Source organism: Pseudorasbora parva, chromosome 22 (assembly GCF_024679245.1).
Source record: "Pseudorasbora parva isolate DD20220531a chromosome 22, ASM2467924v1, whole genome shotgun sequence".
Taxonomy (NCBI): Eukaryota; Metazoa; Chordata; class Actinopteri; order Cypriniformes; family Gobionidae; genus Pseudorasbora; species Pseudorasbora parva.
The window spans coordinates 34,486,645-34,514,189 of record NC_090193.1 but is presented as its reverse complement, the minus strand read 5'-3'; the positions used below and the strand labels follow the sequence as shown (position 1 = coordinate 34,514,189).

Genomic DNA, 27,545 nt, shown 5'->3' with positions numbered 1-27,545 from the left:
TTAATGTGTTGAACTGAATATATTTAGGTTAAAATCCTATAACAGGATTAAAGGATTAAATACCTCATGGCACACTATGTAAGATTTTAGGATAAAAACCACTAGAACAATGCTATATATTTTGTTGACTTGTGTACTTACATTATCTCAAAAGTTTCCGAGAATGTTTAAATCCAGAGAAATAAGCGATTTTAACCAGGACATGACCTGTGTCTGTGCGTCGCCTATTAATGACATCATAACCACGTTACCTTTGAGTTTGTAGAAACCACAGAAACACCAAAGAGAGTTTAATATATGATGTGTTTTATTAGACAGGTGAGCAACTGTTTGGATACTTTCTTAGACAGAAAACGAATCACTGTTATACAGCTCAACACAGCTAGTCTTCTTTAAATGTTGTTTTTTTTTATTTACCACGAGTGCTACGTTTTACCATGCCTATCAATCTAGCTCACTGCAGTGTGAACAAGTGTCTCATAGTGCCCACAGAGCGAACGCACAGTAGAATTATAACAACTTTAAACACACTCAAATGTATCTGATAACAGCACTGCATTACCCCACATACGCATGAGCGGAAGAAGTGGAGGCCATCTGAGACATGATAAAAGCTCCACGAAATCAAAGCTTCATCAAGCAACGTCTTTGTTTTGAATAAGCGACCTCTAGCGGGGGAAAATGACGCATTGTAGCTTTAAATGGAGTCATGTTATTACTTGGACATGCTTTAAAGTTCGCACTTAAATAAAGAAATTGACTTATAAATAAAACATTTAAGTATTTTTCAGAAAAACTGTTTCATATCATCTACCTGGAGACAAAACTACATAAAATACTCAGCTTTTTGCACATCTAAAGGTGTTTTTATTGAACTCAAATGATAATGGTTTCATTTAATGCACCCGACTGCATTTACTGTTGAACATTCGGTGGATATTATTAAATCATGAATATTCTGTGTGCTTTTTGAGATTTTTTTTTAAGGCTAGATAAATCTTTAAACTCTAAAAAAGCTGAACAAACATGTTAGTTAGCATTCTACCCCAACTTTAGCCCTACCTTAGAAAAAAGCTGGCATTTCTCAGACCTGCCCCGTGACATTCATTAAATGCTTGCCTCTTCAAACGAGGTAATTTGATGCAACAGAGATTATAATACACAGTTCAGGTGTTTTTATGTGAAATCATTAAAGTGTGAAAGAAGTGCATTTCCTCTCACGCAAGAAGAAAATAGATTCTATTTATATTCATTTGTTATATTGACAAAGTGGATTCTATGTTTTATGCACAAAAAAAAAATCAACATTATTCAGCCATAACATTGCATCTTAACATTTAGATCATACAAACTAAAATAGATGGAATATACTGTGGCTAACATTTCTCAAACTCAAATTTGTGTGCAGTCAGGAGGAATTTCACCTTTACTACAGAATGAAGTCACAAAGCGCCCCCTGCAGGCAAATGAGCCTGACATTGTTCTTTTTTATTTATCTTTTAGTTGCAGTTGTTGAGTATTATATTTGATACATAGGCTTGTATTGCTCATATACTGTAGTATGATATACTGTAGGAGAATATGGAGCTCAGACTCAAGGAGAAATCCTCAACTATATTAAAACTTAGCAACAATATGCAATTTTTTGCAGATGCTGTAATTTATATGGCTGAAAAGTAAGATGAGATTCCAATAGCTTGTAATGTAAATGGCTGAGATCATTATAACAGCAGAATACTGATAAATACATTTCAGTTGTCACTTTATATTTCATAATAATATGCCTCATGTGCCAATAGTGCCAGTACTGTTTTGGGTACAATTTAACAATTTTATCCAGAGATCGCCATAACTAGAATACAATAGTATAGCATAGAATAGATTGCATAATATTCACTGTTTACATAAATAGAGAAACTGTCAGAAAGTGCTCTATAATAATACCCGCACCGACTGTAAACAGTTCATATATCACGTCTTCCAGGGACAGTTCAAACATCAGCCCACCCTCATGTTGTTCCAAACCTGTACGAGTTTCTTTCTTCTGTTATGTCAGTAACCCAACAGTTGACAGCACCCATTGACTTCCATAGTGAAAAACATTCAAGACAATGGGTGCAGCCGACTGTCTGGTTACTGACATTCATTAAGATTCTTCTTTTGTGTTCAGCAGAATAAAGAAATTCATAAAAAGTTGGAACAACTTGAGGGTAAGTAAGTAATGACAAAAGTTAATTTTGGGTGAACTATCATTTTAAAATAAACATGGTAACATAATTCAGAGAGTAATGTGACACTTTATGTGCTCAAACTTTGTCCTTTTGTTTCAACAACCTCTCAGATTACACTATTCAAAAAAGAGAAGTTGTAAAAAAGGAAGTTCCCTAGCGGAACTTTTAAACGTGCTGATCAAATTACAGTTCCGTCCAAACATTATTATAGATTACCAAAGTGATTACTTTAAATTATATTTCTTTCATTTATTGAATGTATTAATAAACTGTAAAATGCAATTAATGTAAACAGCAATTGTTAATTTTCAGACTCTAACACTGCAAAAGCATCCCAAGCTGCATTTCTGCTCATAAGTTCCATACCCATTGCAGAATATATGCAAGTTTTTTTCAAGCAAAATTGGCATGTTACTTTTATTTAGTACTGTCCTGATAAGCTATTTCACATAATTGATGTTTACATATACTCCATAAGACAAAATGACTGAAGTTATACAGTTGCCACATTCAGAAATGTGCATACCCTTGAATCTTAACGGTCTGTCACTCCCTAGATGATCCACCACTGTTTTCATTTTTTTAAAGGCATTTGTTTAGATAATTGCAACTTTTTATCTCACTATCTTTTTTATGCAATTACGAAAATATCTCACAATTCTGACATCTTTTCTGAGAATTGTGACATATAAATGCCGTTTTTCAGAATTGCGACTTACATAAAAAAAAAAAAAAGTGTAATTGTGATTGATGTAATTGCGATTATTTTATCTCAGTTCATAATACGCAACAGTGAATTTATGGCATACAATTTGGGTGGAATACTCGCAAATACCGTTTCATTGTATGATTATATACACAGGGGGAAAGCTTCCATGAAACACAAAGAATTAAGAGCAGGGGGTGAAAACTTTTGAACAGGAGGATGTATCAATATTTCTTATTTTGTTTATAACATCAAAAAATGTTTCTTAAGTACTTCTTAAGTAATGTTTCCCAGAAGACAAAATAAGTACAATTTACCCTGTTCATCAGAATCTGTCTTTTTCTGCATTTTCTGCTTCAAGAAATGACTTGCTGTTTAAAAGAATGTGTTTGAAGTTTGGTTTTTGTTGCATACCTTATTACAAACAGAAGGGGAGGTTTCTTCATCCGGTCAATAATAGCCAATGGCATGATGTGGACAGGAGTTTAAAGGCAGTGTGTGTTTTGAAGTCTGTTTTCTGAGCAGGTCATGATGGATCGAGCAGCTCTCAGACTGATTCTCTTGGGCATCTTTCTCATCTCGGCCAGTTCACAACAACCTGTGAAGAAGGTGAGGGTCAACACTCAGTTTAAGATGTGAGCAATTAACATCATAGGCAATGTATATCGTTAGGGTACAAAATCACATAAAGGCAAAGTTAACCCTATAAAGCCTATACATTTCTGAGGCCTCCAAATGATCAACATAATACCTGCAATCTACTTTTTTAGTAGTACAATGCATTTTACTTTAATTACAAAATTGTGATACAAATGTATTTTAGCTGTGAAATCTTTAATGAGCATACATTTAGATATAACTTGTACATTGTTATTAATATTTCAAGAAGAACATTTATTGGACGGAAGAAACAGGTTTACCTGATTATCAATATATCATTTATTAGAAAAATTATATTAAAATGTATAAAATACAACAGGCTTTTGAGTGTTGTTCACACCTCTCAGTCATCATTGTATTATTTTGCACCACAATTATTTTCTCCTCAGTTTGGGACTCTGAATAAAGCTGATGTTGTTATTTATCCTCATACCATTTCCATATATGGGCCATAAAATCCTGGTGTATTAAATGTTACAAACCACATATGCAAGCTTTCAATTTTATTTTATGTTTGGCAGGTATTGTCATTTCAAAGAATGAGATTTTTCTGACTTTTGTTTTATATGTTAGATTGTAAAGGGTTAAATAGCTACCTACGTAAACATGTTTAGTTTATGTGACTGGCCTACCTACTTCTTTTTTCAAATAACAACACAAAATGTACACAACTGGTATGTATTCAAAGCCAAATCTTGTGTGGGGATATAGGCTACACAAGCAGTTTCATTCTGATTATGTTTGTAATGCCACTTTGTAGCTATTTCAAGGTATTTGACTCAACTTTCTATTGCCCAATAGTATAGCCTACTGAAATGTAAGCGAACCGTATTTGTCTTTCAGTCCAAAGGCTATTTCTCCATGTAATTTACGAGCAGTAGGTTTGAGCAATCCCACGCAAAGAGGAGTGCAAATGTGCACCACAGCTGTTTACAGAGTGGGTTTTTGTGTTCCACTACTACATGCTTTTTAAAAGTCTGCCGGAGTCTTTGACCATTACGTCTCGAGTAACGTTACCTTATAACATGTGTCCAACCCTGGTACGGAGGGCTTCCACCCTGCAGGTTTTAGCTCCCAAATCAAACACACCTGAACCAGCTAATCACGGTGTTCAGGGCTGCTTCATAATTGCAGACAGGTGTGTTGGAACTGAAATCTGCAGCCAAAAAACATTTATCAATGCAACTTCTATTTCCATAAAGTAAAATCAATAAAAGCCTTCCTTCCGATGGAAAGAAATTGGCACTGAACATGAACAGCAATAGAGTTACTATTATTAGGCTACGCCATTATCTTTATAAAGTCAGTTAGTAGTGAATACTTTTTATATTGACATGGCCTGACAACTATTTTTTATTATGAACATGGGACTGACCCAGAAGGAAAATTATATCTAAATACAGGTCTCTCTCTCTCTCTCTCTCTCTCTCTCTCTCTCTCTCTCTCTCTCTCTCTCTCTCTCTCTCTCTCTCTCTCTCTCTCTCTCTCTCTCTCTCTCTCTCTCTCTCTCTCTCTCTCTCTCTCTCTCTCTCTCTCTCTCACACACACACACACACACACACAGTAACCGTTTTTATAACAGGAAGTACCTGACGTTGTATGCCGCGATTGACCAATCAGAATCAGTTGTCCAGTAATCGTATTTTAAGAGAAACTTCTGGTGTCCCAACAGAAACAAAATGTGGATATATACAGCTTCTACATAAACTCCACGGTCACCAGTCGCTACGCCACAACCGTCATCACAAGCCGTGTGGCAAACACAGCCAATGAGTCACAAGAGATCCAGTTTGAGGTCAAGATACCCAAGAATGCCTTCATCAGCAAATTCAAAAGAGGAAGCTCAGCAGCAGTACAGTCGAGCGGTATCTCGAGGAGAAAGTGCTGGACTGATCAAGTACTGGACTTTTTTTTAAAATTAGGCTCATTATATAAGCATGTTCAGTAATATACTGGTATTTATTTCTTTTTCAGATCTGTTGGAAGGACTTTAGAGGACTTTAAAACTTCAGTAGCGGTGGCTGCTTTTAGTAAAGTGACTTTTGAGTTGACCTATGAAGAACTGCTGAAGCGCCGCCTTGGTAAATATGAGCTGCTCATCAATGCCCAACCAATGCAGCCGGTGGCAGACTTCAAGGTGAAAGAAGAAATGAAGAGTGAAATAGATAATCAATATAGATTCATAGAAAGATCATTATTCTTTCATTCACATTAGATGGATGTGCACATACAAGAGAAACCAGGAATTTCCTTCTTGGAGGTGAAAGGAGATTTGAGCACCGGTGATCTGGCCAATGCCATCAAAACCACCAGAGCAGACAAAGACGTAAGAGCTTTAAACAAGGATAAAACACTTAGCTTAGGTGTTCTCATTATGCAACTGCAATTCAAACAGAGTTACCAGATGACCAAACTGATCATTTCAGGCATGGGTGACCTTCTACCCCACTCGAGATCAGCAGACCAAGTGTAAAAGCTGTGGAGAAAATGGACTGAATGGTGACCTGCTAATAACATATGATGTTGAGAGACCAAATCCTGAAGGAGAAGTCATGGTACATTTTCAATAAAATGCTCTATGAGAGTAAAATAAAATTGTCAAAGGATTTTGAAACAATATGATGTTTTAATGTTATGATGTTATATTGTTTTCTCTCAGGTATCAAATGGTTATTTTGTCCACTACTTTGCACCCTCTGATGTTCCACGTATTCCCAAAAATGTAGTGTTTATCATTGACCGGAGTGGTTCTATGAGCGGCAGAAAAATACATCAGGTACATGTAAACATTTCAGCCAAATCAACCGAAAGGATACAAGCAATTTTCTTTAATGGCAAACATGAAGGATCTTGCAGCATTGTGCATTTTTATGTTAAAAGAACATGGATTTCTGTATTTAAATCAGTGTGGAGTTACTTTCTTTAACAAAACTGGTAATGAAGAAAGGCTATCCTCCAGGTGTTCTGACAGAAGTGTTTGTCTTTAGACTCGTTTGGCTCTGCTAAAGATTTTAAGTGATCTTGATGAGGATGACCACTTTGGATTGATCACCTTCGACAGTGAAGTTAAGACATGGAAGAGTGAACTCCTGAAGGCCACCAAGGAAAACCTGGAGAATGCAAAATCTTTTGTGAAAAAGATCAGCGAAAGAGGAGGTGAGATCCTAAAGCTAAAATGGGGAGTAAGAAAGTTGTACCTCAGAATGACACAACTATGCTCGTTCTTCCTTTAGCCACAGACATAAACGCTGCAGTTCTAGCAGGAGTGGACATGATCAATCGACATCCACGAGAGGGAACCGCCTCCATCCTGATCCTGCTGACTGATGGAGATCCCACTTCAGGCACAGATTCACACTCACAAACACAAGATAATGGTGGTTTATCATAGCACTGGTTCACTCAGTCGAATTAGAAGACCTGCTAATAAAAGGTTTTAGACATGATTAAAAGGCCTGTAGGACCATTGAATTATTATCAGGACAGATTTGGTTCTTTGTCAGTGAGAGAAAAGAATAATAAACACTTAACTGAAGCATAATTTTTTTTTCTTTTTCGATCACTCAAAAAAGGTCATAATTATGATTTTCAAGCATGTGCTGTATGTAGACTAACTTATTTTTCCTCTCTAACAGGTGAAACTAACAAAGAGAGGATAATGGCCAATGTGAAAGAGGCAATAGGGCCAAAGTTTCCACTCTACTGTCTTGGTTTTGGATATGATGTTAACTTTGACTTCCTGACAAAGATGTCACTGGAAAATAGTGGAGTTGCTCGCAGGATCTATGAAGATTCGGACGCTGATCTACAGCTGCAGGTGGACTACAGAGAATCAGCTGTGAATTCATCCTCAGAGCTCGTCTGTTCTGTGTTTGAACCCTTTACTTTGGTTTGTGTTGTAGGGCTTCTATGATGAAGTTGCCGTCCCTCTCCTCACTGATATTCAGCTTAAATACACAGGAGGGACAAACCTTACCAAGACCAGCTTTAACCTGTACTTCAACGGATCTGAGATTGTGGTATCAGGACAAATCACAGACAACAGTGTGGAGAGTTTCACCACTGAAGTCATTGCAGTATCAGTAAGATCATCATGCTTTACATATTTTATAGCATATTGGCAGAGATTGAGTGGGCTGATTTTTTTCTCAGCAGTCTCAACAGAGCTCATTATATTGGATATTCGGATCATTGATGGTTTGGAATAATGGTCACTTTGTTTTCAAAGAAAGTTATTGGTGAAAGTGGTAATGACAACATTCCTGATGAAAATGCTCACTATTGTTATTATTTCTGAGCAGAAAGGTAATAATGTGACGTATCAAGAAACTGTAATGACAAAAGACCCCAGTGACGTCCCACCTGAGAATAAAGATTTCATGCAGAGACTGTGGGCCTACCTTACAGTCAAGCAACTTCTGGAAAGGCAGTAAGTTTATGAGTGATATGACATTCTGCATTTTAAGTTGGACATTGAGGACATCTTTCTGTCCCAGGGTGCTTCTTAAAGGACAAGAGAAAGAGGATGAAAAGAAAGAAGCTCTCAAACTCTCCCTGAAATACCAGTTTGTCACGTCCCTCACCTCTATGGTCGTCACGAAGCCTCAGGAAGATGAAGTGGAAGTTGCCGACAAACCCAAAGAGAGAGGAGAGGAACCCAGTGAACACTTTGATCTATCTTATTTTGGTAAGCCTGGTAACTGTGATAGCCCAGATCTTTTGACCAATGAATTGAACTGTCTGTTGGATATATACAGTTGAGGTCAGAATTATTGCCCCTCCCTTAATAAATATGAGCAAATCAGGCTGTGAAAATAAAATCACTTGTTTGTCCTTTAGATCTTTCATAAAAAAATAAAAAAGATAGTTATTGCCCTTTTATTCAGTAGTTTTTACAACCTCCGTAAAAATACAGAATCTCTCCAGATCCTTCAAATTCCCATGTCCATGTTGGTGCACTGTCCTCTTCAGTTAAATTTCCAGTAAGGTCCAGGTTAGGGGACTTGGATAAACATGGCAGGACCTTCATTTGGTGTTCAGTGACCCAATTTTGTGTTGATTGTTGTCCTTTGTTTTGGTTCATTGTCCTGATGGAAGATACCCTGACAAGCCAGACCCACATCAAGATGTTTGGTCTGGAAACTCACCATAGAAAGGGCTCAATCCGAGGGGCGGGATAAACGTTTGTCTTTCAAACTCCCTCTGCACGCGATAGGATAGCGGTACACCAACCAGAGCAACGAAGGTGAAACAGAGCTCGCTGACAGATTAAACATTCGCCGTATCTGGTCGGCTAAACTCCGAACACTTTTTTTAAGAAGGACTTCAGTGCTGTTCTTTGTTCTTTTCTCAGAGAAAAGCTTACTTCCAAGTATTCCAGAATCCCAGTCAAAGCTGTTTCGAAAGACCACCGCCGTTCGCCAGTTTCTGTGTTTACTAGAAGCACGCAAACGCAACTCGGTCGTTGTTCTTATGGCCCCGCCCGTCGACTCAATACATGATGTGATTGGCCCGTCCAGATTGTGAGGAATACAGCTCAGAAGGGTATTGAGAGTTCCTAGACGACACTTGCGGGCAGATTAAATTTGCTGCCGCTAGGGTGCGTCTAGATTTCTAGGCTAGATGGAAGATACAATCACGGCCTATTATTCAATTTCAAGCTAAGACAGATTTTTTGTTTTTATCTGTTATTTGATAGAGTCCATTTTGCCATGTATCTGAACAAGATGTCCAGGACCTCCAGCAAAAAAATAGGTCCACAAAATTAAAGATATAGCAGTATTTAACCATAGCCATGGGACACTTTTTTTATCCCTGCATCCACCAAACCCATCTTGTGTGTTTGCTGCCAAAAAAGCCCTTTTTAGTTTCATCTGACCATAGATCCTGGTCACGTTTGAAGTTCCAGTAGTGTCTTGTTTTATATATCGATAACAACTTATATAAACTAAATAACAACTTTTATAGTGTTGGCCGATTTCAAAAAACTTCTTCCTGAAGCCTCGGAGCAATATGAATCAGCGTGTTGAATCCGTGGTTGTTGTTTTTTTCCACAAAAACTATTCTCGCGTTTCATAAAATTATTGTAGAATCACTGTAGTGAGATGGGCTTTGTAACGATGTCTTTAGTGCCTTTATGGGTCTTGAGAGAGGAAATGACATTGGTGTCAATAAGCCATCGGATTTCAACAAAAATATCTTCATTTGTGTTCTGAAGATGAACAGAGCTCTTAAAGGTGCCGAATTGCATCAGGGTAAGTAATTAAAGGCACAATATGTAATGTTTCAGCATTAAAAATATAAAAGATCACTATATCTATGTTATATATTTTTTAAAGTTGTGTGTTTACATTATCCCGACAGTTCCAATTAACTTCTAAATCCAGAGAAATTAATATTTTAATTCAAAGACACGGACCGTGTCTTTATTTCCGTTATGTCGCCCGTCTTTCACGTCATATCCACGTTTGCGTCTTGCTTCCTGTGAACTCGGCGGAACCGTCAAACTCAAAGAGGAACACTGACAGACAGTATAAGGGGAACCCCCGTATAAAAAAGTCTGTACGATAATGGATCATGACTACTCTTTGCCTGTACGTTTTGCCAGCTCAACAAAGCGCAAACGTACGGGTGAAAAAAATGACCCGAGAAGATTTTGGGACAGTAGAAGAAGCAAGAGACGTGCAAACCTTGGAGAAGCCTTTGAAAGATGGCGAAATCTTCGTGACAAGCTCGGACTGCAGAGAGATGCTGATCTCGCTTGCGTTTTAATAAACAGGTCATTTAAGTAACCATTCAGCTAACATAATAATCATATAATCATAACATGCTGTATGTTTGCATATTGCATAGCGATCTTGACCACATTGAGACGCGTTTAGCTGAATACGTATACATTTTGTATCGGCTTTTCAAACAGGCGGATTCTGTGTTTTTGGAGACTGAAAGAGCTATTTTTTTAAAAACTGATTCAAAAGTATTTCTATCCGTATATTTGGTGACACGATGATGTCATGTGTAAAACGCAGATGGACTAGCTATTATTGGTTTTATATGTAGCTGGAGAAAGTAACGTTAGCTTCATAAGGTAATATGCCACTATCTTGGTCAATTAATATAAGGTGACCGTCACTTTTATCATATGTTAATACTAGCTAAATATAATATTGATTTAATAATGATCTACTTATTCATATATCTCTGAGTTCCAAAATAAATGTTTATTAGAATGATTGATGAACGTGGGGAGCGACACAGCGCGTGTTCCAATAAACAACGTATTGCTGGTGCTGGTTCTCTCATTTACTGTTTTATGTTGGTAATGATAAACTAAATTGAAATGTATTTCCTTATTGAAGAGTTGATATACAGAATGTTCGACAATCGCGGATGCCATGTCAACATATCTATAATTTGAGTAACTCAAATTATGATGCGCGGTTAATATGTCAACATAGCCTACCGACTTATAGGTATGTTGGCATAGCGACCGCCCGCACAACATTCTGTCTCACACATTAGCTAACGTTACTGATAAGTTTGTTAAGTAACGGTAGCTCGCTGCTATTTCATTAGATTGACATTATATAAAGTGAAAAGCCGTAACTAAACTTAACAATAATAGAGATGTAATAAAACAATTACCTTGTCAGTGAACATGTTTTCTGCTGGAGATGCCAGATTCGCTGGTTGACAGTGGCAATAATGACAACAACTCCCATGAGCCCACGCACTTTCCCGACGTCATCAAAGTACGTCTGTTGTTATTATTTTGAATGAGTGACCCCTAGTGGCCAAAAGTTGCATACTGCACGTTTAATGAGAGAATTTTCATTTTCGGGTGAACTAGCCCTTTAAGCATTTACCTATCCAAACAGCAACTTTTTTTTCCCTGGGTAGTATATTTCTGAGATATTTTACTCATACAAATGTCTAGGCGTGCCAATAACTGTGACTTACGTGCCATGGAGAATTATTTTTTTTCATGATGTGATTTCAATTGTTTTACTTCAATCAAAGGTTTTTGTGAATGTTTTGAATGAAGGATAAAAAGTTCAAAAAATATATATTTCACAGCTCATATCTTTCTTTGCTCATATTTACCAAGAAGGTCAATAATTCTGACCACAGCTGTGTACTCTTTCCTTTTTTCATTAGTACAATTATGTAAGGAAACATAACAAATAATGTAACATCATAACATCATCGAACAAATAATAAATACTAACAACAGTGTACTCTTAGAACAAAAGGTTTATCGGCGCTACGTAGTTGGAACCCCTATAAAAGGTTCTATATATAACCCTTTTTAAGTGCCAAAAGGGTTCTTTTTGGCACTTAAAAAGGGTTCTTTGCAAAAAAAATGCATTTCTTATTTAGTATTTTTTGTCTTGTTTCTAGTCTAAATATCTAAAAATTGTTTTAACATTATTTAACTTAACCCACTGGTAGATTATTTTGCTTTATTTTAAAGGTCCCATTCTTCGCGTGTTCTCGAAGCTTTGATTATGTTTACAGTGTGCAATATAACATGAGTTCATGTTTCGCGTGTAAAAAAACACAGTATTTTTCACACAATTTACTTATCTGTATACCTCTGTTTCCTCTGTCCTAAAAACGGCCTGATGATTTCCTTGTTCTATGAAGTCCCTCCTTCAGAAACACGTAACGAGTTCTGATTAGGCCAGCGCTTCCCGCGCTGTGATTGGACAGCAGCTTAGTGCAAGTTGCACGGAAAGGTCCCGCCTCTTACCATAACGGGGAGATACGCTCGCTCAATGTTATTGCAAAAATGTCTATATTGCCTTATCAATTTGAGCCGGAATCAGACCCGGAGAATATCGAAGAGGATCGATTACAACCTGCTCAGGAAAGACTTTTGCTGGATGTTTCAGTACACTTTTATATGCTAAGTTTTTCGGATTAGTTTCAAATACCATCTAACGTTAGTTAACAAAGCTAAACAGCGTTGCACTTTGTGTCATGAGTTACATAAACTGTTAAACGGACCAACTTAAATAATAAAATACACTTACCGGTTGTGCACCATAAACAACGCCTTCTCCAGACTAAGAGGGAACTGCGTCATCTTTTAAGAATAATCTTTCTGCGAATCCAGCATTAAACTGATTGAGATTGAGGAAGCAGTCCTCAGCAAAATAGTTTTAATCTCGTACATCGTCCGTGGGAAGGCCAAAAAAAGGTGATTTGACTCCGGGATGAAAATAACAGTGTTTCAATGGCATGACGACAAACACACTCTACAAAAACAACGCTTCCTATTCTCGACCTGCGAGAGCAAAAGGACAATGCCCCCGAATTTGCGTGTTCTTGTGCGCGGAGGGTTCGTCAACAAACGGTTTTAGTAGCGTCATTAAAGCAGGAAGTGCAGGGGTGTTGTCCAAACCGGCCGTTCGCTGTAGGCTTTGAAAGGGAACTTCTGTTAAATAAAATATCTCGCTTGGCATTGAACTTTGAGCTTTATAATTTTACAGGTATTACTTATGCTCACAGCAACATTACACACTAACTAAAGTTTGAAAGATGGAATCGCAAAGAATGGGACATTTAAGCAAAAACTCTCTTAATTTAGAGTTATTTTTTCCCAAAACAAGATAATTACTTTTGCTTGTCTAGTAAATACTTCTTGTTTTAAGAATATTTAGATGTTTGGACTAGAAACAAGACAAAAATACTAAATAAGAAAAGCATTTATTTTTTTATTTTTTGCAGTGAACCTTTTAGGGGTTCCAAATATGTAGCGCCAATAGAACCTTTTAAGGTTGTATAGAACCTTTTCTTCTAAGAGTGTAGAAATTGCACCCCCCCCCCCCTCTACTTGTGTAGAAAAATGTTTAAATGTTTAGAATTAGCATTGATTTAAGCATTTAATACTCTATTAAAATGCACAAAAAATGATGTTGTTTTAAAAGTGACATATTTCTCATTGTTATTTTATTACCAGACTCCCCTCCTTCGACTAATTTTGGTGGGCCTGTGGGTAAGTTATAAAATAATGGACTAAGTGTAAAACGATTTTATTTGTAAAATGGCCAGAACTGTTTTGAGACAATATTTGTTCAGTAAATATACTACCTATGTCCTAAAAGTCCTAAATATAAAATATATGTCTTGCCTCTTGGATTTGTTTTTATAGGTGCAGCTTTCACCTTATTTTATTTATAGTTAAATAAATACCTTATGTATCTTATTTATTGTTCTTTTTTTCATAGATAACATCCTATCTCTTGAATACTATGGTATGTTAAAATATTTTTCTTCTTTATTGAAGTGAAATAGCTTAGTTTTTATTTAATTTATTTGTGTTTTAGAATGGGAAAAAGACATTTGCTTTATTATTTTCAACCCCATCTTTCTTATCAGGAGGGCTATTTGGAATTTCTAAAGACAATGAGATTCTGAAGGCCTGTAGGCCAAATGTGTGAAGCACCTTAAGTACAGTAGGGGATGTTTGGTCTGATTGGTCAGTTTGAATGTCTCATGTTTGGGTTTCAGTCACCTGGTCAAAGGATAATTAAAAGAAGATTGTAACTGTTGCTCTGCTTCTCTTTGGCTCTTCTCCTTTCTTTCTCTCTCTCTCTCTGGTAACATCCAGTACATGCTGGCTTCGAGTGATAGTGTACGTTTTTATCATCTCAAACATCTATTTTGTATTTACCAGATTTTGTCATAAAATTATTTCAATTACAAATGATTTTCTAACTAGATTTGATTTAGTAATTTGGTTGTTTTGTACTTTGAAGTGTTACCTTAAGTGCAGTATTGCTATATAGTCACATTAAAGGACAACTCCGACTTTTTTTTTTCTTTAAAGTTTATCTTGAACATTATATCTTTGTGAGTACAGTCTATAGAGAAAAAAAACGAACCGGATTGGTGCTTGCAACACAGAGTTATTACAGTTAATGCCCAGAGCCCCCCTCAGCTAAAACGGCGCTTTGGGGGCATAAACGTGAAGGGTGTCTTTGTGCCTCTTAACAGACACAAAATGCAATTAAAATGTCTGTCCAACATGAACAGGTCCCTTACATGACAACGAGATGCGTTTAGCCACTTGGCCATTGTTTAAATTCACCTGTTTTAGGCGGAGCTGTGTCTCGCACTGAAGTCTCGTGGGAACTCAGCCATAGCCGGAAAAAGGCAGTCCAGTTCGGAAGAATGTTTTAGCATAAAAGGTTCTTTGGAGTATACTCAACTTTTATGCTAAAAAGGTTCTATAATTGCAAGAAAGAACCCTTTTGGCACTTAAAAAGGGTTCTCTGCAAAAAAAAATGCATTTCTTATTTAGTATTTTTTTGTCTTGTTTCTAGTCTAAAAGTCTAAGAATTGTTTTAACATTATTTAACTTAACCCACTGGTAGATTATTTTGCTTATTTTAAGCAAAAACTCTCTTAATTTTGACTTATTTTCCCCCCAAAACAAGACAATTACTTTTGCTTGTCTAGTAAATACTTCTTGTTTTAAGAATATTTAGATGTTTGGACTAGAAACAAGACAAAAATACTACATAAGAAAAGCAGTTTTTTTTTGCAGTGAAACTTTTAGGGGTTCCAAATATGTAGCGCCAATAGAACCTTTTAAGGTTGTATAGAACCTTTTCTTAGTGTAGAAATTGCACCCCCCCCCTGTCACGTTACAGACAAAGGAAATGGTGCGAGGACTCAAGTGCAGAAAAGGATATATATTTATAACAAATAAAACATAAATACAAAACAAACACCCACGAGGGGGCAAAACACATAATAGAACATAAACTAAAACTCAAAACATACCAACAGAAGTCACTGGGGGAACGGGAGACGCAGACATTACACAAGGATCCAACACAGAGTGACAAACACAAGGAGATTATAAAGGGAACAAACAAGGCAGATAATGAGGGAGAACAGGTGGGGCAAATTAACCAATAATCAGATAACAAGGGGGAGGGAACTGACAGGGACGCGAGCACATGCTCAACATAACAAAACCCACAAGTGCACACACGACAGGACAGGCATGTGACATTACCCCCTCCTTAAGGAGCGGCTACCAGACGCTCCACTAGGGACGGGAGGGACAGACCCGGGCGGGACGGGAGGGACAGACCAGGGAGGGACGGGAGGGACAGACCAGGGAGGGACGGGAGGGACAGACCAGGGAGGGACGGGAGGGACAGACCAGGGAGGGACGGGAGGGACAGACCAGGGAGGCACAGGAGGGACAGACCAGGGGGGCACGGGAGGGACAGACCAGGGGGGCACGGGAGGGACAGACCAGGGGGGCACGGGAGGGACAGACCAGGGGGGCACGGGAGGGACAGACCAGGGGGGCACGGGAGGGACAGACAAAGAAGGTACAGACAAGGGAGGGGTAAACAAGGGAGGAACGAGGAAAACAAAAAGTTCAGGAGGCCATGGTGGCCCACAAAGTTCGAATGGCCAGGGCGGCCCACCGAGTTCGGGAGGCCCACCAAGTTCAAGCGGCCGGGGCGGACCATAGAGTTCAGGCAGCCAGGGCAGTGCGGGTAGAGCAGGACGCCAGGGAGGCGTGGTGAGAGCAGGGTGCCAGAGAGGCGCGGTGAGTGCAGGGGGCGCCAGGGAGGCGCGGTGAGAGCAGGACGCCTCAGCGGCGCACGGAGAGCAGGACGCCTCAGCGGCGCACGGAGAGCAGGACGCCTCAGCGGCGCACGGAGAGCAGGACGCCTCAGCGGCGCACGGAGAGCAGGACGCCTCAGCGGCGCACGGAGAGCAGGACGCCTCAGCGGCGCACGGAGAGCAGGACGCCTCAGCGGCGCACGGAGAGCAGGACGCCTCAGCGGCGCACGGAGAGCAGGACGCCTCAGCGGCGCACGGAGAGCAGGACGCCTCAGCGGCGCACGGAGAGCAGGACGCCTCAGCGGCGCACGGAGAGCAGGACGCCTCAGCGGCGCACGGAGAGCAGGGCGCCTCAGCGGCGCAGGGAGAGCAGGGCGCCTCAGGGGCGCAGGGAGAGCAGGGCGCCTCAGCGGCGCAGGGAGAGCAGGGCGCCTCAGCGGCGCAGGGAGAGCAGGGCGCCTCAGCGGCGCAGGGAGAGCAGGGCGCCTCAGCGGCGCAGGGAGAGCAGGGCGCCTCAGCGGCGCAGGCAGGGCGTTGGGGAAACTTCTCCAGTCCAGCAGTATCCACCGGCACTGGGACCACCGGAATACGATCTGCTGGCATTGGGACCACCGGAACATGATCTGCCGGAACTGGGACCACCGGAACATGATCCACCGGCACAGGGACCACCGGAACACGATCCACCGGCACAGGGACCACCGGAACACGATCCGCCGGAACTGAGACCACCGGCACACGATCCACCGGAACTGGGACCACCGGAACTTCCTCCGGGGCTTCGGATAAAGCCCTGTGCTCCTTCCACGCATGCAGGACTGCCACCACAAAGCATCCCATCACAGCCCTCCAGGCCGTTTCCGGACTCGGGACCACCGGAACGGAGTCCACCGGCACAGGGACCACCGGAACACGATCCACCGGCACAGGGACCCCCGGAACACGATCCACCGGCACAGGGACCACCGGAACACGATCCACCGGCACAGGGACCACCGGAACACGATCCACCGGCACAGGGACCACCGGAGCACGATCCACCGGCACAGGGACCACCGGAGCACGATCCACCGGCACAGGGACTACCGGAGCACGATCCACCGGCACAGGGACTACCGGAGCACGATCCACCGGCAAAGGGACCATCGGAGCACGATCCACCGGCACAGGGACCACCGGAACACGATCCACCGGCACAGGGACCACCGGAACACGATCCACCGGCACAGGGACCACCGGAACACGATCCACCGGCACAGGGACCACCGGATCACGATCCGCCGGAACTGAGACCACCGGCACACGATCCACCGGAACTGGGACCACCGGAACTGCCTCCGGGGCTTCGGATAAAGCCCTGTGCTCCTTCCACGCATGCAGGACTGCCACCACAAAGCATCCCATCACAGCCCTCCAGGCCGTTTCCGGACTCGGGACCACCGGAACGGAGTCCACCGGCACAGGGACCACCGGAACACGATCCACCGGCACAGGGACCACCGGAACACGATCCACCGGCACAGGGACCACCGGAACACGATCCACCGGCACAGGGACCACCGGAGCACGATCCACCGGCACAGGGACCACCGGAACACGATCCACCGGCACAGGGACCACCGGAACATGATCCACCGGCACAGGGACCACCGGCGCACGATCCACCGGAACTGGGACCACCGGAGTGGTGGATGACACCCTGTGCTTTTCCCAAGCATGCAGGACTGCCACCACAAACCCTCCCATTACGGCCCTCCAGGCCATGTCCGGACTCGGGATTCCCGGACTCGGGACCCCCGGAACTGGCACCGAGGGAGAACTTCTCTGCTGAGTCCTCATTGTATGGTTGGATCCTTCTGTCACGTCACAGACAAAGGAAATGGTGCGAGGACTCAAGTGCAGAAAAGGATATATATTTATAACAAATAAAACATAAATACAAAACAAACACCCACGAGGGGGCAAAACACATAATAGAACATAAACTAAAACTCAAAACATACCAACAGAAGTCACTGGGGGAACGGGAGACGCAGACATTACACAAGGATCCAACACAGAGTGACAAACACAAGGAGATTATAAAGGGAACAAACAAGGCAGATAATGAGGGAGAACAGGTGGGGCAAATTAACCAATAATCAGATAACAAGGGGGAGGGAACTGACAGGGACGCGAGCACATGCTCAACATAACAAAACCCACAAGTGCACACACGACAGGACAGGCATGTGACACCCCCCCCCTCTACTTGTGTAGAAAAATGTTTAAAGGGGGGGTGAAACACTCAGTTTCAGTCAGTGTCATGTCAATCTTGAATACCTATAGAGTAGCATTGCATCCTGCATATCTCCGAAAAGTCTTTATTTTTTTTATAATTATATAAGAAAGATGCGCTGTTCCGAGTCTTTCCGAAAAAAGCCGAGCGGGTGGGGGCGTGTCGTGTGAGCGGAGCTAAATAATGACGTGTGCTCACTGCTGCTATGTTGAGTCGAGTGCGTCGTAAAGCTGTGTCATCCCTAACAGCGGGAAAAAAACTTTATTCAAAATAAAAATATGGCTTTTAATCAGATACAGCCATACATCTATGATCCGGAATCAGACCCAGAGGCTGCAGTTGAACAGGAGCAGCAGCAAAAACGACTAGAGCAGGACGTCTCTATGTGGTACAAGTTATACACTAACTATATAATATGCTTAGCGGCTTGTGTTATTTACATATTTATACTTGAATTATATCGTCGTATTTTTGTCTTTGAAGGTGTACATGTGGGAAGTGCAGTTGTGGACGTGTGTTTGTGTGTTTACGCGTGGTTTGTGTAGACAGTAAGCGGACTGGTTTTGCACGGCAGGCTAAGTTAGTGTTTACATAGAAAGACACGGAATAGTAGCGCATTTGGATGAAGAAGCGCGCTTATTTAGTTCAACATATTTCCCCCCTCTTTGTGTATTGTTGTTTGGAGTGCTTTTACAATACACAAACATAAAGTTACACATATAGTGGCCAGCTAAACAAATGTACACACACTACACATCGCATGCTCCATTGATCAATTAACTATACGTGATCATGTTTGGGCTACTTGATGAGCATAGGCAAAAACACAGACATTTGAAGCAGTCTTACTCACCGCCTGCGGTACTAACGTTGGGACTGCTCCATCCTTCAGCATTAGGCGATCGGAAAATCCTGTGTCGAGCTGGGCCTTGTTTATGAAACAGTCGGCACCGAAATGCAGCGAACAGATATAAACATTCGCGCAACTCAGTTGCTGATCCGGAAAAGCAAATTACATCCACTGTTGCCTTAACGCGGGGTTTTTGGGGAATCTGTGCAGGACTGTCTTGGTCTGGCAACCAAAAACGCACTTTTTTGGTGACATTGTTATGTGCACATCACCTGTCCAGCATCCTACAAGCCAGCGCTTTGATGGGCGTAGCCTGTTACTTTCGCTCTCTCCCTCTCTCTCTCTCACGCGCTTCCGGTAGAATTGTCCGTAAGGCCCATACAAGGAAATTCCGCCCCCATTAACGTCAAAGGGGACGCATGATCTCAAAAAACTTGCCGAAACTTATGACTAACCGGAAGTAGTATTTTTGACAAAGAAATACTCCCATCAAACGTCCACCTTAACTTTTGAAACTTTGTCTATGTTTAGTATGGGATTCGAAGTCTTTAACAGTGTAAAAAGATCAGTATGCATGAAACAGCATTTCACCCCCCCTTTAAATGTTTAGAATTAGCATTGATTTAAGCATTTAATACTCTATTAAAATGCACAAAAAATGATGTTGTTTTAAAAGTGACATATTTCTCATTGTTATTTTATTACCAGACTCCCCTCCTTCGACTAATTTTGGTGGGCCTGTGGGTAAGTTATAAAATAATGGACTAAGTGTAAAACGATTTTATTTGTAAAATGGCCAGAACTGTTTTGAGACAATATTTGTTCAGTAAATATACTACCTATGTCCTAAAAGTCCTAAATATAAAATATATGTCTTGCCTCTTGGATTTGTTTTTATAGGTGCAGCTTTCACCTTATTTTATTTATAGTTAAATAAATACCTTATGTATCTTATTTATTGTTCTTTTTTTCATAGATAACATCCTATCTCTTGATTACCAATGTATGTTAAAATATTTTTCTTCTTTATTGAAGTGAAATAGCTTAGTTTTTATTTAATTTATTTGTGTTTTAGAATGGGAAAAAGACATTTGCTTTATTATTTTCAACCCCATCTTTCTTATCAGGAGGGCTATTTGGAATTTCTAAAGACAATGAGATTCTGAAGGCCTGTAGGCCAAATGTGTGAAGCACCTTAAGTACAGTAGGGGATGTTTGGTCTGATTGGTCAGTTTGAATGTCTCATGTTTGGGTTTCAGTCACCTGGTCAAAGGATAATTAAAAGAAGATTGTAACTGTTGCTCTGCTTCTCTTTGGCTCTTCTCCTTTCTTTCTCTCTCTCTCTCTGGTAACATCCAGTACATGCTGGCTTCGAGTGATAGTGTACGTTTTTATCATCTCAAACATCTATTTTGTATTTACCAGATTTTGTCATAAAATTATTTCAATTACAAATGATTTTCTAACTAGATTTGATTTAGTAATTTGGTTGTTTTGTACTTTGAAGTGTTACCTTAAGTGCAGTATTGCTATATAGTCACATTAAAGGACAACTCCGACTTTTTTTTTTCTTTAAAGTTTATCTTGAACATTATATCTTTGTGAGTACAGTCTATAGAGAAAAAAAACGAACCGGATTGGTGCTTGCAACACGGAGTTATTACAGTTAATGCCCAGAGCCCCCCTCAGCTAAAACGGCGCTTTGGGGGGCATAAACGTGAAGGGTGTCTTTGTACCTCTTAACAGACACAAAATGCAATTAAAATGTCTGTCCAACATGAACAGGTCCCTTACATGACAACGAGATGCGTTTAGCCACTTGGCCATTGTTTAAATTCACCTGTTTTAGGCGGAGCTGTGTCTCGCGCTGAAGTCCCGTGGGAACTCAGCCATAGCCGGAAAAAGGCAGTCCAGTTCGGAAGAGCGTGTGTGTGTAAAGCACGACTATTTTAAATTACTGCACATCTTTCCTCAAGCCGTGTGTTCCCAAATGGAAGGATAAATAAAGTTTACATTACCTCCACAGTGGTTGCACCCGTCTTTAACCACGGAATGGCATTTTCCTTCAACCGGCCCGGCTGTGTTGTGTCTAAGTTAGTCAAGTGGTCGCTGCAAATTTTCACAATTCAGAAAGGCCCAAACGCGAACCATTTCTACTTCACTTGTGAGCCCGATCGGATCATCACTCTAGTGATGTCCGGTTCACGAACGAATCGTTCTTTTGAACCGGTTCTTTTTAGTGAACCGGACGAACCAGTTCACCAATTTGGACTGAATCGTTCTAAACAGTTTGCGTCTCAAATCAGCCTTGATCACACAAGTTTCTTTAGTTACTCACTTTCTAACATGAGTGACAGTCCCTCCGAATAAAAATAAACTAATGTCTTGAATTATATGTTGTAACTCCAACCTTTCTCTGAACTGAGACATGTTTGTATGAAGGTAAATTGATGCCATACAGAATTGCAAGCGTAGGGTAAGATTTGTGAAAGTGTACATAAGATTCCAAGTGTAAATTAAATTTGCATGCACAAGATAAGTTTTGCAAAGGTGTAAATTGCCTTTCAAGTGTAAGAAAAAAATATTTGCAGCATTTTACTGTTATTCATAAGTGTAATTCATGTATTGTGAAACTGCAGCTTCATGTTAAGGCAAAATAAATATGATCTGTATTCTTCTGACTTCCATTTTTCTGCGCTTACCCTTTTGACACGTTTATTTCGCCAAAATACGGCCAAAAGCATTGCACGCCTGTGAACATCGATTTGCAAGCGGAAAAAACAGAGTCAGGAACTGCGAAATAGATTGAGCATGTAAAACCAACCTTTGTGTAAAAAAATAAACTGTTGCAACTGTCTAAATGACTTGTTGTGTGCGTAGGGCAAAAAAGGCTCCCGAAATAAACCGATTTGCACAGTTCCGTCTTTCTTAAAGCTGCGCTTACAGTTTTGGCACGATTCTGCCACTGACTGTGTTTATCAAGCGCGAGGAGGAAGGCGGGTCCACCTTCTTCTTTAGCCAATCAAATGAGCTGCACGATTTACTCTTATCTGATTGGTTCAACCAAGTTGGTTCAAACCTCAGACGCCAGAACACATCTTTATCTTCATTTTACTTTTAATGCACAAATACATATAAATAAATAAATAAATAAATAAATAAATAAATAAATAAATAAATAAATAAAGCACAATTGCTTAACAATCTGTGCACCATTAGGTTTAAGACATATGTTTCCATCCTGAATTCTGAGCTGGTGTGTTGAGAAAGAAAATGTATGTGAATTCAGTGCATGTATCATCATCATCATCATCTTCATCATCATCATCCCACGAGCCACTGATACTGAGCATGCGCGAGTAACTGAACGAGCAGCGGCCCTCGGATCCGCAGTACAGAATCAAAAACCGTTTCTCTCAGACATGTTCAATAAGCCTTCTCGACTAGACTATTTGCCTTTTTCCGGCTACAACTGCGCTCCCACGGGACTTCAGCGCGAGACACAGCACCGCCTAAAACACGTGAATTTAAACAATGGCTGAGTGGCTAAACTTATCTTGTTGTCATGTAAGGGACCTGTTCATGTTGGACAGACATTTGAATTGCATTTTGTGTCTGTTAAGAGGCACAAAGACACCCTTTATGTTATGCCCCCAAAGCTGCCGTTTTAGCGGGGTGGGGTGGGGGTGGGGGGTTGGGTTGTGGGGGCTCTGGGGCTCTTTCAAAGAATTTCCGCAATTAAAAGTTAAGCTTCCATATGAACTGAAAACGCGCCAGTGCGCGCACACAATGAATGACAGCTCGTTAGTAAATGCGCGCTCTGTGCGGACAAGCAGATTTTAGTTTCGGTTTAAAATTAGCCTATTATTCTTAATGAAATACACAACACAATGACAAACCCCCTTTAATAGGCGCTTTTACATTTCACTTTGAAACCAAATCTTCCACGATCATCTGTCAGCTCAAGATCACATTCGGCTCATGCTTAACAGACCCTTCCGTTTTTATTTGAACGGCCTGTTCTCTTACTGAACTAAATTACTTTATTATTATAAAAAATCTAAACGACGGTGTCACGGTGTGCAGTAGTCTTATTCTGTCATCTTCACCCAAGTGTTGTTTAGGCCTATAGTTTGGCTCAGCAGCGCGCGCCTTGTCTCTCGTCTTTCCTTCGACGCGCTTGCCGTTGTGCTATTCTTTGAAACGACAGAGCCGTTAAACCTTCTTTAGCCACTTTTCCACTGGCGAGCGCGAGCACAGAGGCTGAAATCATGCCTGCGGCACTTCTGTAAAATCCGCAATAAACACGTACTTCACTGGACTATGTCTCGCAATATCCAAATGTACACCAGCAAGAGGGAGATGAATTGAAGTACTGAATTGAAGGAAAATGAAGTAAATCGCTATACAAAAATATATCAGGAGCTGTCATTTAGTATTTAATTACTAACCTGGACATCACACGCGGCTATTGAATGACCACGAACAGGTAATAACTTGCATTTTTCATGCGTTAATGTATCGCGCCTTTTTTTCAATTTTCCTTTTTCTTTTCATTGTATTTTTTTTTTGGGGGGGGGGGGGGGGGGGGTAACGCAAGCGTTACTGGAAATGTACCGAGTAAAATATTACTGAAAATTGATTAGTAATGCCTTACACTACTGCGTTACAGCAAAAAGTAATAAGTTACTGTAATGTATTACTTTTGTAATGCGTTACTCCCAACACTGCTGTTAACTATGGGACCTTATAAAGAAAGGTGTATGCCTTTCCAAATCTTGTCCAATAAACTAAATTTATTGCAGGTGGACTTCAATCAAGGATGATCAGTGGAAACAGGATGCACCTGCTCTCAATTTTGAGTGTCATGGCAAAAGCTGTGAATACTTGTTTGCATGTGATTTATTTTTATTGTTATACATTTGCAAAGATTTTAAACAAACTTTCAAACTTTTCGCATTGCCATTATGAGATATTGTTTGTAGAATTAAGGGGAAAATAATGAATTTAATCCATTTTAGAAAAACACTGTAACAACAAAATGTGGAATCTTTGTAGGCCACAAAATCATGATGATAATTTTATCATCGATGATAATATTATATCAATAATAAAGGCATCCATACTTGGCTGAGAATGTTAATTGGTTTAATATGTAATTGTAGCAATCTTTTAATTTAGATGATGTGTGTAATTGTTCTGTGTGCCAACCCATTACACACTTCACCTTTAAAATCAAAGACTAAATGTACAGCCGAATGTGGATTTACATCATTTAGACTTTTTTTGGGTTCTTAGATATCTCCCAAAGTAGAGGGATGGATCTAATGGCTATAATAGAATTGCCTGAAGTGCAAGGTACTGTACATTAAGATTTTTCAAACTTGGTTATTTGTTTTGTTAGCACCTGTTTTACTAAATAATCCCGATATTCTCTCTCCAAAAGTTAGTAGCAATCGGTTCCTGCTGCCCTCTGCTGGTCAGTCTAAGCCACTTTGTTTTGATGTTTCTGTTCCTCACAAACTCAAGCTCCTTCAAGATTCTGCTTCAGGTCAGACTTTAAGAGCTGTTTGTTCTATGTGAAGCAGTTTAACAGGCCATCAGGCCTTATAGTGATATTTTCTGTGCGTCCTAGAATTCTGTATGAATGGAGAGTCTCTGAGTGAACAAAATGGATTCCATCAAATTGCTATTCATTACAAAACTAACCATCACTTGATAATAAGCACACAGTCTATCAGTTACCGAAATGGACAGGATGAGGTGCAGATTTTGTGGGACCAGACAATGACCCTACGTAATTCAGAGGGGTAAATATATAGCGGTTCACTGTGTGCACTCTGAGACACAAATTACCCTTACAAAAAAGAAGTTTACTCAATTGTGCTATTAGTATACTCCTTTTAAACAAAACCAAAAATAAGAAAGTGTACTTTGTCTACTTTTATGTACTTTTACACTAAAGTTACGAAAATGACACTTCAAGAAATAGTTCACCCAAAAATGAAAATGTTATGTTTATCTACTTACCCCAAGTGCATTCAAGATGTATATGTCTTTGTTTCTTCAGTAGAACAAACAAAGCAACTCTGGGCAAGTGATGTCAAAATACCCGATATGGCGTATCTCAACCAGATACAAGCGGCGGAAGTGATCTCTGGTGCGTAAAGCTTGGGACATACTCTGCAAGAACAAATAAATTAGTTTGTTTTCTCGAGGTGGCAAGTACAAGAACAAAGTTCGTTCTGGCCAGTACATGCCATACCTCAATCTCAGTTTCTCCGCATTAATCTGCTCACTTTAAATTTCTGACCAATCACACAATAGTTCTCGGATACCCGCAAGAAAAAAGTTTCGAGAACAAGCTGCGAGAACTCCCAAACCAGGGCTGCGAGAACAAAATGACATCATTTTTTTCTTGCAGTCCTGAGAGTGAAAACTTTTTTCTCTGTTCTTGTGGAGTATGTTATGACCTTATCTCTAGGCCATATTGTGTATTTTGACCTCTCTTGCTGGAAGTGATCATGCAGAGAAGAGTGTTGTACATAAAAAAATAAAATAAAATATAAATACTATTCTGATTCTCGCACAAACCGATCGTTTCGTTTCTTAAAGGACAACTCCGGGGAATTTTTAAGTTAATCTTGATCGTTATACCTTTGTGAGTACAGTCTATGCAAAATAAAACAAACCGGATTGGTGCTTGCAACACAGAGTTGAAATCGCTTACTCACTTGAGTACGTACTTATTTTGAATAAGTAATTACTTTATGACTGCTAAAAAAGTATGTTCTGTATAGTAAAAGTGTGTGTAGAATGAATGTAATGAATGTTTGCTATGTTGTGATTAACAGCTAATACACTATACTGCCATTCACAAATCCTCTCCTGTGGCCTCATGGGATAGAAAAGTGTCCATCGTATGCTCACCTTTAGTAGGTAGTAGGTCACTCGGGTACTTTTTGCATTCTCTTTTGTGAGTACTGTGAATTCTGACATACTATTTTAGTTACATTTTTTTATTTGTTTTAATCTTTTTTAGTTTTTAATTACTATATTGCAATTTCGGATGCAGCCCAAGCTTAGCTGCTAGTAGTATTGAAACTGATACTAGTATACTTACTACATGAAGTATACTTAAAAATATACTTGAACTTTACTTAGATATACTTAATTAAATGAACTTGAAGTATACTTATTTTTTTGTAAGGGGATTTGTGAGGGTTTTAATATTTTGATTATTAACTATTCTCTGATTGTCAATAGTTTATTGTGATACAGTAAAGGCAGAATTCACTCATGAGTTACTCTGTGTCAACAGTGTGTCTCTGGTTGTACTTGCAAATGAAATGAATGTCACCATGGGAAATATTGGTGTTGTTATTCTTCTTCAAAAGAAAGATGAGGTCATGTTTCTATGGCCTGCCATTTCGGAATATCCAAAAGATGTCAACTTGACGGGCATTTTAGGTAAGAGAGCAAGTCACAATCTAAACACCTACTGAATGGATTATTTTGGATAAATTGCTATCATATTGCTGTCGTTGAACTAACACTGATGACAAGTAACAATATCTGCATGTGGACAATCTTTAAGGAAAATCCAATATTTCATATGATGAGATTGAAGGATCACAAACACCAACTCTACAGATAATGGACAAGGAGGTGAAGACGTCTTTGTAAGTAATTAAATTAATGCACACAAACTTCCATAAATTTAATTGAAAATGAGTACTGTGTTGCCTTTTATAGTTATATATTTAATTTATAAATGTATTTAATGAAACTTGTGTCTATAGGGAGACTGTCAGCGATTACAGACTTCATTCAGCTCCTGTTCGAGATTGTTGGCTTGTCCCGTTCCAGGCTGTGATGGAGGGCGAGATCTCTGATTTCACTGTCACTCAGCTGTAGCATTGACAGAGTTGACAAACAATGTTTTCAATATATTTTGATGATCTGTTTTAAGCACGGTAAACATTTTAATGGTTCAATCCCATCTGGCGTAGGAGTTGTAAAACTGACCAAATGGAGGATGGCATTGTCTGTGACACAGATTTTATGTGAACAAATAAAAAACAATCAAATAACAGGTTTCTATTCATCATTTGCTTATAATTGTCTAGTTCATTTTTATCTTGATTTTCTTATCTTTTAAAATACATTTCAGCCTTTTTTTGGGTTAATCCAATTTTTAATCACTACACTATGAAAAATAAA

General features: G+C 40.0%; 1 pseudogene; it reads left to right on the top strand.

Annotated features, from left to right (window-relative positions):
* The first annotated feature begins 3,390 nt into the window (after window positions 1-3,390).
* On the top strand, window positions 3,391-27,415 carry LOC137058650 (inter-alpha-trypsin inhibitor heavy chain H3-like; annotated as a pseudogene).
* The last annotated feature ends 130 nt before the right edge of the window (window positions 27,416-27,545 follow it).